General features: G+C 41.6%; 1 pseudogene; it reads right to left on the bottom strand.

The window, feature by feature from the left end:
• Window positions 1-201: 201 nt before the first annotated feature.
• On the bottom strand, window positions 202-4345 carry LOC118882395 (annotated as a pseudogene).
• Window positions 4346-15395: the final 11050 nt, after the last annotated feature.

The following is a 15395-nucleotide window of genomic DNA, read 5'->3' as shown; positions in this document are numbered from 1 at the left end:
TTAGCCATTGGGCTGGATCACATAGCATCTTTAGGTCGAGAAAAGGAGCATAAAATTTATCCTGAGTGTTGGAAAGCCACTGGGGAGCTTCAAGCAGGGGTGTGGCAGGATCTCTCTTACAGTTTTGAAAGAGCACCAGCTGACGTGTGGAGAATGGATGAGGTTGAAGGCCAGAGTGGAAAAAGGGAGGTTCCAGAAGCTTTAGAGAGTTCCCAGCAGAGCCAGGTTCTTCCACTTCCAGCCCAAAACTCTCTGTCGCTCTATGCGACCCGTCTTGTTGACCTTTGGTTTTACACTGTCAATCTGGCTTACACCCTATGTTAAAAAGAATGATTTTCAGAAATGTAAAATTTTGACTCTTAAGAAACATAAAAGGAACACAAATCAAAGATTTTCTTTAACTCATTAATTAATGAGGGAACCAATAAGATGTTATGGCCTGCTCAAAAACTGTCTAAGAAGTGAGGATATTTACAGGCAATTTAATAAAGAAATGTTAGAAGAAGATTACTGAGTTAGATATAAACTGGTTAATGCTCCACAGCCCATAAATCTTAAGGGTTATCTGTTCCACTAGACAGAAATTATTTGCATCTCCACCAGACAAAAATCTATAAGATTTTCTTCATGAAGGCAGGGACCTTTAGGTCAATAGTAAATCGTAAGCTGAACTGAGTGCATTCTCCTAGAAAAGGGGCCTTGGTGGCTTTGGAAAGATGTACCACCCCTTCCTTTTTTGGGCCTTATTTCTAAGTTTTGGTTATTTTTATGACACTATTTCTTAGAGCAGCAATCACTAGGTAAAATACCTTTGTTAAGATGTTTATAGAAAACCTAGGGAGAGAGAGCAAAATGAGTAAGGGACGGATCAATTAAATGCAACCCTACCTTCCCCAGAATGAGCTGGAATTCAGTCATTTATCAGACATATATGGAGCCCTGAGCATGGATATGCAGAACCCCGTGTGAAGCTGTGGGAACACAAAGCTTCACACAAAACAGTTCCTGCCCTGTGAACCTCACGGTCTAGACAGGATGACAGACACATAAATGGATGCATTCCAATCCATCGAAATTAGGGCCAAATAGGGACCTGGGGATTGTGTGGGCGCCAGAGAAGGGAGTGGGACCCTCACCCTGGGGAGTCAAGGGCACTTCCCAGAGAAGGTACATTTGAGCTGTGTCTTGAAGGATGGGAAGGTGTTGCCAGGTTGAGAAGCAGGGAAAGCCATTCAGGCAGGGTGTCAACTACCCACCTGAGAAATAGGGTGGATGTGTGTCAAGAGATTCAGCTTTTTGGTTATGGCAGATTTTAAAATTTCTCCTCCATTCTCACTGCTAGTAGCAGAATTCTAAGATTCTGTGGGGCAGGGAGGGAAGGGGAGTGGAAAAGGGAAGGAGAAGTGGAGTCTCTTGGGCAAGCTTGCAAATTTTTCTTTAAATATTAGGTCAAATTCTCTATAAAAAACCCTATTTTAAACTTTTGGAAAGACTTTGAAGTCCCAGAGAAGCAGGAAGTTAATTAGAGTGGCTTTGATATCTTAGGGTATGTTTTAACAGCTGCTTAAGACAGTTTAAACAATAAGAACTTATGTGGTTTGGGATGCGTCTCTGATAGTCAGCTCTGGCCAGAGTGAAATATCACTGCTTCTGACAGCAAGAGCAGTTGGCTTTAATTTTAGAAAGAGTTCAAGCCAAAAAGTTCTCTAAAACCCAAGAGAGGAACTTCTAAAGAGGAAGACTGCTCCTAGAGAATGTGTTTGGGGGTAAAAGATGAATTGAATAGGGGACAAATAATCTTAACTTGGTTCTTGGAGGAGCCCAGGGGTTGTCCATTCCTGAATACTTCTCTTAAGGTGGACTTAACCAAGGCTCTTTGTTGGCACCTGCCATGTGTGAAGGGGTCTCAATGGGGTGGATTAGCATCTCTAAGGAACACTTGAATAACACAATGGGAGTCCAACCAATTTAAAATTTCTGGGGATTGTCAATGTGCTTCAATTAACACTTAATTTGTTTCCCTGGTGGACACCTTCAGCCTTCTTAATTATTTCCTCTGACTCTGTCCCTGATTGGATCTTCTCCACGCTGGGGAAGAGCACGTTGAGGAGTCCTAGGACAAGCAGTAATGAGCTGCCTGTGGATCAGATTTCCAGAGATTCTGGGAAGGCCTGCTCGGGAGACCCTATGTGGACAGCATGCCATGTTGCTGCTGTAGCTGCTGGTGGTGATGGTGCTGGTGGTCCTGGTGGTAGTTGTGGTGATGATGACATTACCTAACATTTGAAAAGTAACGGTTATATGATAGGCACCCTGCTGAGCATTTTACACCCATTCTCAGGTGGTAGGTATTTCACTCCCATTTTACAGATGAAGAAACTGAGGCTCAGAGGCTTCAGTAACTTGCCCATTCCTCCATCCATCCATCCATCCTCTAGGTCTTTGGCTTCCATCAAGATCCCCACCTCCTAGCAATTTGTACAATCGTGTATTTCAGCCTCTTTCCCCATAGGCAAAAATTGACTAAAAACATAGAAGTGGTTTGTAGAGAGCTACTTTTGGTGAATGGGCCAACAGCTAGCTGACAGATGACTGTATCATCCCAGTCAAAGGACAAATTTATCTTCTCAAAAATATTGCCTTGGGCATGTTATACCAATCTTCCAAGGACTTCTATTTTCCACAGAATAAATACCAAATTTTTCTGCCTGGGCAGTACATGCCAGGCCACTCTGCATGTCACTCTTCGTGGGAAGGGTTTGAGTCCTTGCTTGCTACTGCAATTGGGGATTGTCTGTGAAGTATGTTGTTTGCTCCTCTAAAAAAGTGCCATCACTACATCTTTTCTAAAGAAATGCTTGGATTCATTAATAAAATAAAATGAAATGAAAAGAAAACTGCAGGAGACATTTTGACAGCACGTACACTCAGACTGAATGGTTTGAGAAAAGATTGGCATGGGTCCTTGCACAAAGATAACCTGATGTGTTTTATATGTTCATTTTTGGTGTAGCATCTGCGTGAAGTACTTCAAAACAGTTAGCTCTGTGAGTGAGGTGCATGTGTAAAGGAAGACACTTGATACAATGTCCATGCACAGACAGTAGCCTTCTGCAATAATGAACTTTTCTTGATAAATTGTTGTCCTCAAACTGCTTAAATTTTTTTGCAATATGTACATATCTTCATATATGTATATATGTATATAATTTTTTTCCTCTACATACAAATACACAAGTGAGTGGGTGGGCTGCCCAAGCCCACTGGGGGAAAAGGTACAAAAGGTGCATAAGGAAAGTTCAGCTAGAAAGCATGAAGGGAGTAACCGCCTTTCTTAAATAATAGGCACTTTCCATTCAGAGAAGAGGACTATGACAAGGTGTTCTTATGTTGAACACATCTGCCATGAATAGGAGGGAGGTACAAAAACAAGGAAGAAGATGGGACTTCCTTGGTGGCACAGTGGATAGGACTTCATGCTCCCAATGCAGGAGGCCCGGGTTCGCTCCCTGGTCAGGGAACTAGATCCCACATGCGTGCCGCAACTAAGAATTCGCATGCCGCAACTAAGAGCCCACGTGCCGCAACTAAGGGCCCACGTGCTACAACTAGGGAGTCAGCAATCTGCGATTAAGAAGCCCCGGAGCTGCAACTAAGGAGCCCTGGAGCTGCAACTAAGGAGCCTGCCTGCCACAACTAAGACACTGTGCAACCAAATAAATAAATAAATAAGTATTAAAAAAAACAACAACAAAGGAGAAGAGAAGGCACATCAGCTTCTCTTTTGTCCTGCACTCACGGGCATCTTGCTTGTTCTCAGGGAGCCTTTTGTGCTCACTGTCTGTGGGATGTTCTTTGGGGTATCCACCTTCGATTTTACAACTCATGGTAGGTTCTGACTCCTTCTTTGTCCCATCTACTGGGATAGGTTTTTCTCTAGATCTTGGCTGCACAAATTTGGGTGGAAGATTTTGTCTAAGTTCCACATGTTGTCTCTGGAAAATAGAGCTTGTTCTTCTTTTCTTTGGATTTAGGTTTGGCTTTATCTTTTTTTTTTAAATCGGTCCTTGAAGTGCCGTCAATAACCTACAGATGGATGATATTGACAGTATGACATGGCTCCGTCAAAAGCAGACTGAATTCTGCCCACTGCAGTGAGCATATTGGAGTTCACAGCTGATCCCAAGTCTCTTGCCTGAGAGCTCATGCCAGCTGTAACTTGTTAGCAATCAGCTAGCGGGATGATGTGGGTAAGGGGCTGCCCCTGCTGCTTCCAGGAGCTGAAAAGAATAGGCTCTTGAGCATGCAAAAGGATGTTCCATCTTTCCCACGCCAATCGTCTCATTTAAGAATTCTGGTGTTTCCAAATTTCCAACAGATATTAATCTTCAGGATTCAGAGATGAGAAACCAGAATTCCCAGGAATTCTTAGGAATTCCCCAAATCCTAAGTGATTCTTAAAGTACTTCAACATTCTTCACATTCTTTACTTATTATCATGAACATCTAAGAAAATGTATTTAATAAATAAGAAACATTAGGTTTAGTAGTATTTGCAAGGAACTATAGCCTATAGCAAATATTCAAATGCTTGAAAATGCCAGTAAATATTATTAGGTAGTATTTGAATAATGTAACATTGGATGTCCCAGCAAGTTTAACATCACAATAGAATCTCATGTTGAAACGGCCAATTTAAGAACTTATTTTACTTCCAAAACTTTTTAGTTTTTAGTATACTCATAGAATTTGTAATAAAGGATATATGCATATAAATTTATTACTGTTACTTTTTTCCCCAAAAACTACTCACAATTGACAGCTAACAGGACCATGAACACACACTTATAACATGGCAACAGCTACAAAGAAAGATCAACTGACTGGATGGGGACAGTTTCCTTCCAACATGAAGCTGGGACAGTTTCCCTCCAACATGAAGCTGGTCCAGTTTCCTGAAATGTTGGCCTCAACCCTTGGCTGCATGTGTCAGCTGTTTGCTCTTGCTTTCTACTTGATGTCAGTGGATTCCTTCAAATGTCTCTTAGTTGATTATTAGGCTTTAGTTTTCTCAATGTAATTGTAATATTTTCCCCATTTTCTCAATTTCTTGACCAACTTTTGTTGGGGTTTGGGATTCAGAAAAAACATAGTAATTTCTAGAGATATGCTGGGAAGAAATTCCCTCATGGAAACACTGAAGTTTTCCAATGTTAGTTTCTCTATTCTGTCCACTTCCTTATTATATGTCCAGTCTTGGAAGGGATCACTCTTTCTGGGAGCAATCCAGGACACCACCACTCTTCAAAATGGGGACTTCAAAGTGTGAACTGTCAACTCAAAAATCTCCAGTAGCAGATCTTGGATATTCACCATTGCCATTACTCAGTTGTGTTTGTGGGGTCTCCCTCCAGTCAAAATGTAAAAGCTGAACCACAACAGGCAGGGGAAATTCATAACTGGAATGGGTTAGTGTATAGCATCCATCTGGAAGCCCTGTGGGTCTTTGATGAAAATGGCTACATTTAAGCTATGTTGAAAACCTTGATGTTGGTTACCTCATTTTTCATGGAGTATAGAATAAAGATATGGTGAAGAGTAAGAGTGTCAGACCACCTGAGATGAAATCCTGGACCCAACTAGTTGTGAGACACTGAGCAGTTTGCTTAACTTCTCTAGACCTCAGTTTTCTTGTCTGTATCAACCTCACAGATCTTTGGGTATATAAGGATTTAATGAGATAAACCTTACAGTTTACAGTGGGTGTAAAGATGAAATGAGACAATGCGTATTACAGTGCCCTGGCACGTGCTAACTATGAACTCAGAGGACCCTGCTGTTGTGTTTTGTTTTGTTTTTTCCCAGGAAAGAGCACATGGGGTTACTGAGAACGCATCTTACCAGCACTTCCATTCATTATCCAGAGATCTAGGTGCCCGCAGCGAGGTGACAGGTAGGGCTGGTTATGGTTCAGAGCCCTGCGGTCTGTCTTGGCTCTGTACATTTCTCCAGTGTTGTTGCTACGCTCAGGCTGAAGCCCTCAAACCAAGTCCAAAAAATGGTGCTGGGAAAGGATCTTACGTCTGCTAACTCTTCATCTTGACACATTATAGGACTTCCAGGGGCAGTGTCAGACTTAAGCATTGTTATGAAGGCACCAGCAGGGGACGGGCTGAAGAGATCAAAGTCTGGGCAGCCTTGAGGCCAATTAGAGAGCAACGCATGCCCCGGCGCCCAGGGCAGGCCACTGGGGTCTTCTGCCCATGCTCTTCTTGCACATTTTCGGCTGTTGGTACAGGTTTTATAAGAGAAAGGGCCACCTGGGAAGAGTTTGTCTTTCTGAATTTATCTTAAAAAGTTGTAGGACTCTCAAATATGGTCACAGAATCTGATGTCAGAGCCCCTTGAGTAGTTTGTTCTGGGGCAGTCAGTAAACAGTTTGCACTGGATTATAGTAGAAGGTTCTAGGTTAAGAGTATTAGTGTAGACTTTAGCATATCTAAGTTTAAAAAACACTTTCTTCTTTTACTAGCTGTGTGACTTTGAATGAGTTACTTATTATCTCTCAGGTTCTGTTTCCTTGGTTATAAAATGGGGATAATAATTGTACCTACCTCATGAGGTTATTTTAACGTATATAAAATACGTTAAAAGCTCTCAAGACAGATCCTGGAACACAGTAAACCCTCCAGAAATATTAGCTTTTTAAAATTATTGCAGTTGAGTCAAGGAAGTGTACAAATCCTCCTTGACATACACAAATGTTGCATTCCTGAATGGATCAAAAGGAATTTTCTCATAAAAAATATGGTAAAGCAGGGAGTGAGATGAGTTTAGTCACCCTTTGGGACATAGTTTTCTATTGTCCTGGCCTATATTCGTTCACACAGCATGGTGTTCTGGACGTGGGCAGCAGGAGAGGTGGAGTGGGGTGAATGAGAAATAGGGAGGAGTAGAAGGGCCCTCTGCGTAGGATGTGGACGAGGGAGCTGTAGGTGGTGGGACGCCTTCTCAGCACCCCCAGAGGTTGATGGCTGGGCAATCTCCTTCAGCCTCTTCTTATCAGTTCTTTAACTTACTCCAATCCTGGTCTAGTCAAGATCGTTAAAAGAGACTCTTGAGTGGTCGTTCATGAATAAGGCTTTTAAACAGCACCCCAATTCACCACCTGCAATGCCTTGTTAGCAAAAAATGTCTTTGAAAAGACCCAGTTTATCAGCAGTTGATCAAATCAATACCAGTGATGAGACCTCAGGGAATGCAAACATCACCTTTCTCAAGGGCTAGATGGAACATTATTCTTCAACGATGTTCTGACCAGATTCTGGAACAGATGGAGAATCCCAAAAGACCTCATTTTCTGACCCATCCTTACATTTCTGATCCATTAGCTTTTAAAATGAAATCAAAAGAAATGTGACACTGGAAGCTTCCAGGGCCTTTTTCTCAGACTACATCATGGATACTGCTGAACTGTTCCCACCACTCATGAAGTACATGCAATCAGTAGTCTCTGGCTATAGACAGCTCTTAGGATGTCTTCCCAGATCCTGATGGACTGCCACCCCCCAGAGGGAGGGATGGATTCCCAGCACCCATGTATATTGTATGACCTCCCCCTTCCTGGAATGATTTCTGATTTGGTGCTTGCATGATAATAGTAAAGATCACAATAATAATAGTAGCTATTTTGAGTGCCTTCTCTGTGTCAGGCACATCACTAGATACTTAACATTATTTCCTTTAAACCTCAAAAGCAGTTAAGTATCAATATCCCTAGTTCACAGATGAGGATAGTGGCTTGGAGAGGATCATTCGTTTCCTGCTAAAACTCAGTGGAATTGAGGGTGAAACCTTGGGCTGTTTGACTCCAAGCCTTTTCCTTTTGACTGCTAAACAGTGGCTTAAATGGATGTGGCCATAGCATCAACTCATTTTCAATGATCAGAGCAACATGTAGATGTGTAAGCTGGGTGACCCTCTTCTTGACACCAACCGTGCCCTGACAGTTTATGCTGATTATAAATCTCTATTGGTTCTCTTTCTAAGACAGATATTACACTCTTATTTTGGTCTCCTGTGTGCAGCGCTGGCAGCTCTTGCCTTGGGTTTATGATAGATGTTTTTCAGTTGGCATTATAAACTGGTCATTATTGGTTGAGAATTGACCCTGGAATCAGATTCAAACCACATTCTTACTACTTACTAGGTCTGGGACCCTAGGAAGTGGCTTAATTTCTCTCAGCTCTTGCATCTATAAAGTGGGGATAGTAACAGCACCTAACTCATAGGACTATCTCGAAAAGGAAATAAGGTAGAGTGCTTTGGAGAGCAAATGCTTCATAGACTTGTGGTTGCCAAGAGGGAGGGGGTGGGGGGTGGATTGGGAGTTTGGGATGAGCAGATGATAACTATTATATATAGAATGGATAAACAACAAGGTCCTACTGTATAGCACAGGGGACTATATTCAATATCCTGTGATAAACCATAATGGAAAAGAATATGAAAAAGAATATCTATGTATACACACACACACATATATGTAACTGAATCACTTTGCAGTACAGCAGAAATTAACACAACGTTGTAAATCAACCATACTTCAATAAAATAAAATTTGAAAAACCTCTGTCAAATAAAAAACAAAACAAAACAAAGAAAGAGCAAATGGCTCATGTTAGCTGCTTAATAGAACTACTCAAACTTGGGAGCATTCCCTGGATATTACTTATAACTAACAAGTTTACACACTGCCCATTACAATCTCTCATTCCCTGCCTTGGTTTGATTTTTAAGACAAATATTTATCGAGTGTTTACCATATGCACACACTGTACTGAGGGTCATGGACACAGAGAAGAATAAAACACCGCTGTGCCTGCCCTCAGGAAACGGATGGGGTGGCGGGGTAGACAGACTATAAACATACCTGCAGCTCCATGTGCTGGGAGTGCAGGGTTCATCAGGAGCCTGGCAGAGAGGAGCATGGCTTAACCTGGCTGTACAAGGAAGGAAGAGCAAGAGTTAGTCACACGCAGAAAGATGGGAAAGGAGTTCCACGCAGAAATGTAAAAGGACACGGAGGTGGGAAATGACAGTATGAGTGATTTTTTAAAAAATTTATTTTATTGAGTATAGTTGATTTACAAAGTTGTGTTAATTTCTATTGTAGAGCAAAGTAATTCAGTTATACATATATATACATTCTTTTTCATATTCTTTTCCATTATGGTTTATCACAAGATATTGAATATAGTTCTCTGTGCTCTACAATAGGAGCTTGTTGTTTATCCATCCTATGTATACTAGTTTGCATCTGCTAATCCCAAACTCCCAGTCCCTTCCTCCCTATGAGTGATTTTTTGATGTTAGAATATATATTTTAAGCTAGGAAATGAGGCTGGAGACCAATGTGAAGGCATGGACTCTATTCTGTAGGTCATTTAATGGGGAGCCATTTAATGGGGAAAGTGCAGGGTGGAGGGTGGGTTTAAGAGGAATAGGGCAGAGGTCAGGACTGGAGCAGGGAAATTAGGTGGGAGGCTATTAAGAGACAAAATGGCCCAGACTAAAGTGGTCAAGGTAGGATGGAAAGGAAGGGAGGAATTAAAGACATATTCAGAAGGTGAGATTGCAGGACCCGTAATTGAATGGAGATGGAGAGTGGGAGGGAAAGGAGTCTTGGACGATTACCCTTCGCTGTGGTAAATCCTGAGTGAACGCACTCCCTCCTCTGGGAGTTTTCATTCTAGAGGGTAATTCTTTTCCCATGCTTTCAGAAGGATCAATTAGACAATCGTATATGCTTCTAATGTCCAGTAGAGAAACTACCTGAGGAATTGAAGCCAGTTCTAAGCAATCAACTTAAAAAAGTCAGTAGAGAGATGATAGCACTTAGCGTCTCTGCATCTCAGTTTCCCAATCTGTAAAAGCAGGGCTTGCTTCGCTGGATTGACATAAGGATTAAATGAGCCAAAGCTTTCATAACAGTGTCTACCATCAAGCAAGCACTCAGAACATGTGAGCTGCAGTTAATATTGTTGCTGTGACCATGATTCATTTTATAGCACAGCCTCATGACTCTCACTACCTAGGTTCAGATCCAAGCTCTGTGCAAAATTGATTAAAACATTACTTAACCTCATTAAGTCTCAGTTTCTATTATGGGGACAATAATAGATGGTAATACAAAAAGTGCCTATCTCATAGGCTTGTGTGCAGATTGAATGATGGACTGTATATTTGATATGTAGCATGGGTCCTGGCATATAGAAAGAAGTCAGGAAATGTAAGCTACTGCTATATTTCTTGGTGTGTGCTAGGCATTTCTGTGTATGTGCTGTAATTTCATTTGCCCTGTATCCAGTACAATAGGTAGGTGACATGATCCCCACCTTACAGATAAGAAAATTGACACATGGGGAGGTTAAATACTTTGTCCAAATTCCTATACTGCTGTAGCTGAGCTGATATATGCTATTCTATTAGAACACCTTGATACTTTTAGAATCTTTAGGAAGTTCCTTTAGGCCTGTAGCAAAAGGAGTTTTCAGTTGCACCCGGTTCATGTCTATATTGATTTCTACCAGAAGGGAATTAGAATCATCATGAAAAGTTAGAGCTCGAAGTAACTTTATTGAGTATCTGGAAAAGTGAATTGCAATCCTGTGTTAGTCCCCCTATCTGTTGTTAAAAGTAAAACAAAATAAACAACAACAAAAAAATCCAATATATAAAATTTACGCCAAAAGCCAATATGAGAAAGAGGTACTTGTGGATCTCTGCTGCCGGGAGGAGAGGTGAGGAGGTCAAGTCTTTGCCCTCACCTTTTCTAAAGGGCTCCGCAAAGCTCCAAGGAACACACTTTGAAAACCACTGATCAGAAAACTCCTTCTTTGACTGATGAGGAAACCGAGGGTAAAGGAGTAACATGATTTTTCAGTGTCAGACACCAAGGACTCACTGAATCCAAAGTTAGCAATTCCTCCTGTGGTTGTCCCAGCTGCTTAGTCACTGGTGTTGCCCCCATGTTCTCCACAGCCACTGCCCCCCCGCCCCCCAGTATACTTTGCAGGGCCATAACGAAGTTTCCCAGCAACTTCTTTGTCGGTGAAAGCCTATGTTACTGTTCACAGTAGTGATACTTCATTTCTATTTTATATTTTTCTGTGCTTTCCAAATCTTCTATAATATGTATTACTTTTATAATCAAAAAGAAAAAATTCTAAAATGTAAAGTTGGTTAACAGGAAAGAGGTGATTTGTATGCCAACCAGCGAGTAATCCCAAGTTTGTGGACTTCTCTTGTCTTTTGTTTTCTCTGAATGACTTACTGCAATGACTTTGGATTGGGTCCGGGGGGTTGTCCCAAAGAGATATGGCGCTATTCTGTGAAGGTGAGCTTGCTTTCTATTTGTTTATTTTTAATGCTGCCCCAAATAAGGCCAAGAATTAGAGACCTTCCTTCATCTGTCTCCAATCCATCCCTCTAACATCATGCCCCTTAATTCTAGCCCCAAATGGCTAATTGCCCAGCAAAACAGACCAAACCGATTCCTGCCTCTTTGTTTTTGTGCACATAGTTCCCTCTGTCTACGAAAACCTTTTTCCTCTCTCTCTGCTTATCAAGGACTGCTATTGCCTTTCAAAGGCTTATACATATCACATCCACTTCACTCACTGATTTATTCATCCAACAACAAATATTTATTAAGTGCCTCCATATACTAAGAACTGACTCTTCTAGGCCCTGGGGCTAGAATGGCGAACAAAGTAGACATGATCTCTGCAATTACAAAAATTAATCATCAGTGACAGACAGATATTGAACAATTAAACATATGAATTCACACACCTATCTATCTATCCATCCATCCATCCATCCATCTGATTTCAAAAGGTGATAGGCGCTTTGAAAGAGAATACCAAGACGGTCCTATTTTAGAATGAGTGGTCAGAAAACCTCTTTGGAGAAGCTACCTTTAAGCTGATACCCAAAGGATAATGTAGAAGGTTTGGGAAGGGTAAAGGAAGAGCATTTTAGGCAGAGGAGACCCTCAGTTAAAAGAGTTGGAATAACTTAAGGAAGCCTAGTGAGGCTGGAGCAGAGTGAATGACCCAGGACCACCCAACATACGATCTTACTTTCACATTTTGTTTATTATCTGTCTTCCTCCCTTAGAGTGTAAACTTCATGAAGGAAGGTGTTTTTGTCTGATTTGTTCACTTCTTTATCCCTAGTGCTTAAAACAGTGCTTATATGTAGTAGGCACTCAAAAAATATGTTTGAGTGAATGAATAGAGGACAACAAAAGGACACTAGAGAGGTAGGCAAGGATGAAATAATATAGGGCCAGTGGGTTATGATAGGTACTTGGATTTTATTCTACTTGAAGTAGCAAGTAACAGGTACTTTAACACAAGAATTACATGATCCAATATATGCTTTTAAAGGCTTACTCTGACTTGAGTGGAAAAAGAAGTAGAGATCAGCAGATGGAGAATCAAATTAACTTAAAGGGCTATGGCAGTAACTTGGTAGGAGGGATCATGATGCTGGCACAGTGTAGATAGAAAAGGGTGAATTTATGATGTACTTTAGAGGTAGGAATAATAGCTTGCTGATGGATTTTGTGGCAGACGCTTCAGATTGATTTCCCAATCCATTCTCCCCTTCTTCCTTACTAATATAATGCTATATAATATAAACTACATAATATTTATAATGTAAATGTTGTTTGGGGTGACAATGGGCCTAACATAAAAAATAAATCTATATTTGCCAGCTTCTCTTGCAGCTGAGGGTGGCCATGTGATATAGTTCTAGTCAAAAAGATGCAAGAAAAAATTTCTGGGCAGGGAGTCTGGGAAAGCTCTTTAAAAGGAAATGAATTCAATCGCCAAATGACATTTTCCCTTTGCCCTCCCTCTTCCTCCTGCATGGATGGCAGATTCTGAGGTGGAACCGTAATCTTGGAGGACGGGGGGTGGTGGGGGGGTGGGGGTGGGAGGCGGGGTGGGGGCCGGGCAACAAGATGAGGATGAAGTTACCCACGAAAGAAACAGGAAGAGAGGAGCCCGATTTCTGATAACATTCAGAGCTGCCATCGCACCCTGGACTGCCAATTTTTGGGACTTTTTTCTGAAAAATATAATCAAATTCCTATTTGGTTAAATCATTGCAAGTTAAATATTATTTATACATTACTAAATTTTTATAAATTACTAAATTTCTAACTGATTCAGTTTGGATGTAGGGGTAGCAAGACAGGAGAATCAAAGATGATTTTAATCTGTTTTTTTGTTTCCCTGAACAGCTATTTAAATGGAAAACTGGGTGAAGAACAGAATTTAAATGGGGGTGGTGTTTATCAGTATGTGTATGTGTTTGTGTGTGTGTGTGAGAGAGAGAGAGAGACAGTGAGAGGGAGATGGAATCCAAGACTTCATTTTGGATATGTAAAGCTTGAGATGTCTGTAAAACGTCGACGTGGTGCTGTGAACCAAATAGTTGATTATACAAACCTGTTGTTCAAAGAAGAGTCTGGGGATAGAGATAGAAATCTGGCAGTTGTCAGCATAGAGATAGTATTTAAAGTCATGTAAATGGCTGAGACTTCCCAGAGCAGGAAAGTATAAAGATGGAAGAGAAAAAGGCCCATTGCTAAACCCAGAGCATGTCAACATTTAGAGGCAAGGAAGGGAAAACTTGTTATAAAAAAGACTGAGAAGGAATAGCCAGTGGGAAGAACAAGGAGGGCAAAGCATTGTCAACAAAGTGGGCTTCCTGGGCCCGTCTCCCTTCTGCACAGCACAGTGGTGTCCTGTACCACCCATTTGGCACTTTATATATCTTGCATTGGGATGTTGTTTCTCTTTTTGTGTGTAGGCTGCTTTCCCTCTGTGATGAGATCTATCGTCCCCAAGGACTGCAGTCATGTCTGCCTCCAGAATTCCCCATACCAGGCCTGGCACTTGACTTTGAGGAGATGCTCCAAAAAGCTTGGCAGTGTTGATCTGTGCCCACTGGGGTCAGGGAGAAAAAAGAGGATGTTTAGAAAAAGGAATCTAGTTTGAAAAAACGAAAAATTGGAAACTTTGCTCTATCCCACGTTGAAAGGCTCATTGAGCAGCAGAATGAGATTCATTATCTGACCAGAGGGAAGCCTTTTTAAGAGTAATTTCAGAGCACAGGTTGGTTGTCGGTCAAGGAAGCACCTTGGAAAAGCCAGACAGATTAAAGCAAAGACTGTGCAGAATCCAAGAATTCCACTGAAGCAGGGTTCAGATGGGGAGGGTAACTTTGACTAGAAACCAAAAGGCTTATATCAGAAGCTGAGCAGGAAAGGACAGCGTGTTCTTAAAGCTGGAATGAGCTCATGGTGGAAGCTGGGGTGAAATAAAGAGGAAGGAACCGTGAAACCCTGGCTACACGCTGACCCACAGCTGTGGCATTGGTTGATTCTCGAGATTTCCTACAGTGGCCTTTGGCATGAAGTACTGATGTCCTGCTATAGAAGCCTAGTGTGTGGTAGAGCTGTAGCCCTGAGCTAGAAGGCCGCATTCCTGGTCATTCATTCATATTTGATACGCAATTACTATATGCCAAATCCTGGGGATACGGTAGTACAAAAGACAAAAAATATACCTAAATTCATGAAACTCATATTCCGGCGGGGGTGGTTTGTGTGTATGAGAGAACAATAAATAGAAACAATTAACAAGATAATTTCACAAAGTGATAAGAGCTATGAAAAAAAGCAGACATATTGATATGCTGGAGCTAGAGCTACCCAGTATGATCTCTGAGCTTGTTAAAATGCAGAATCTCAGGAGACACCCCAGACCTACTGTATCCGAATCTGTATTTTAACAAGATCCCACGCCCCACTCCTTCCAGGATTCCTATGCATGTTAATGTTTGAAAAGCACTGTGCTGGGGAGTGTTTGGAAATGGGGATCCTTTAGGTTGGGTGGTTTTGGAAGGCTTCTCTGTGGAGGTGACATCTGAGCTGAGACCTGGGTGAAGAGAAGCCATCCATGTAAAGATCTGGCAGCAGAGCATTCCAGGCTGTGGGAATGGAAAGTTCAAGGAGCTGTGTGGTAATCAGCTTCTTACGTTCAAAAACCAAAAAAATCTATTTCCTAATCATGGACTCTTCTCTTCTCCCCTTACCTGGCTGGTCCTTATCCAGATGTCAGACCTCAGTCTAAACCTTACTTCTTCTTGGAGGTTTCCCTGACCTCCAAACACTCTTCCCATACAATCCCACCCTTACCCTATCCTAATCCTGTGTGAGAGTGGTCTGATTATTTATCTCCGCAACATGGCTGCCATCTTGGTACTGAACAGGTGCTGTGTAATTTTGTTTAATGACTATCTGAATGGAAGCG

This window comes from Balaenoptera musculus, chromosome 16, assembly GCF_009873245.2.
Source record: "Balaenoptera musculus isolate JJ_BM4_2016_0621 chromosome 16, mBalMus1.pri.v3, whole genome shotgun sequence".
Taxonomy (NCBI): Eukaryota; Metazoa; Chordata; class Mammalia; order Artiodactyla; family Balaenopteridae; genus Balaenoptera; species Balaenoptera musculus.
This window is presented reverse-complemented; position numbering and strand designations above follow the sequence as displayed.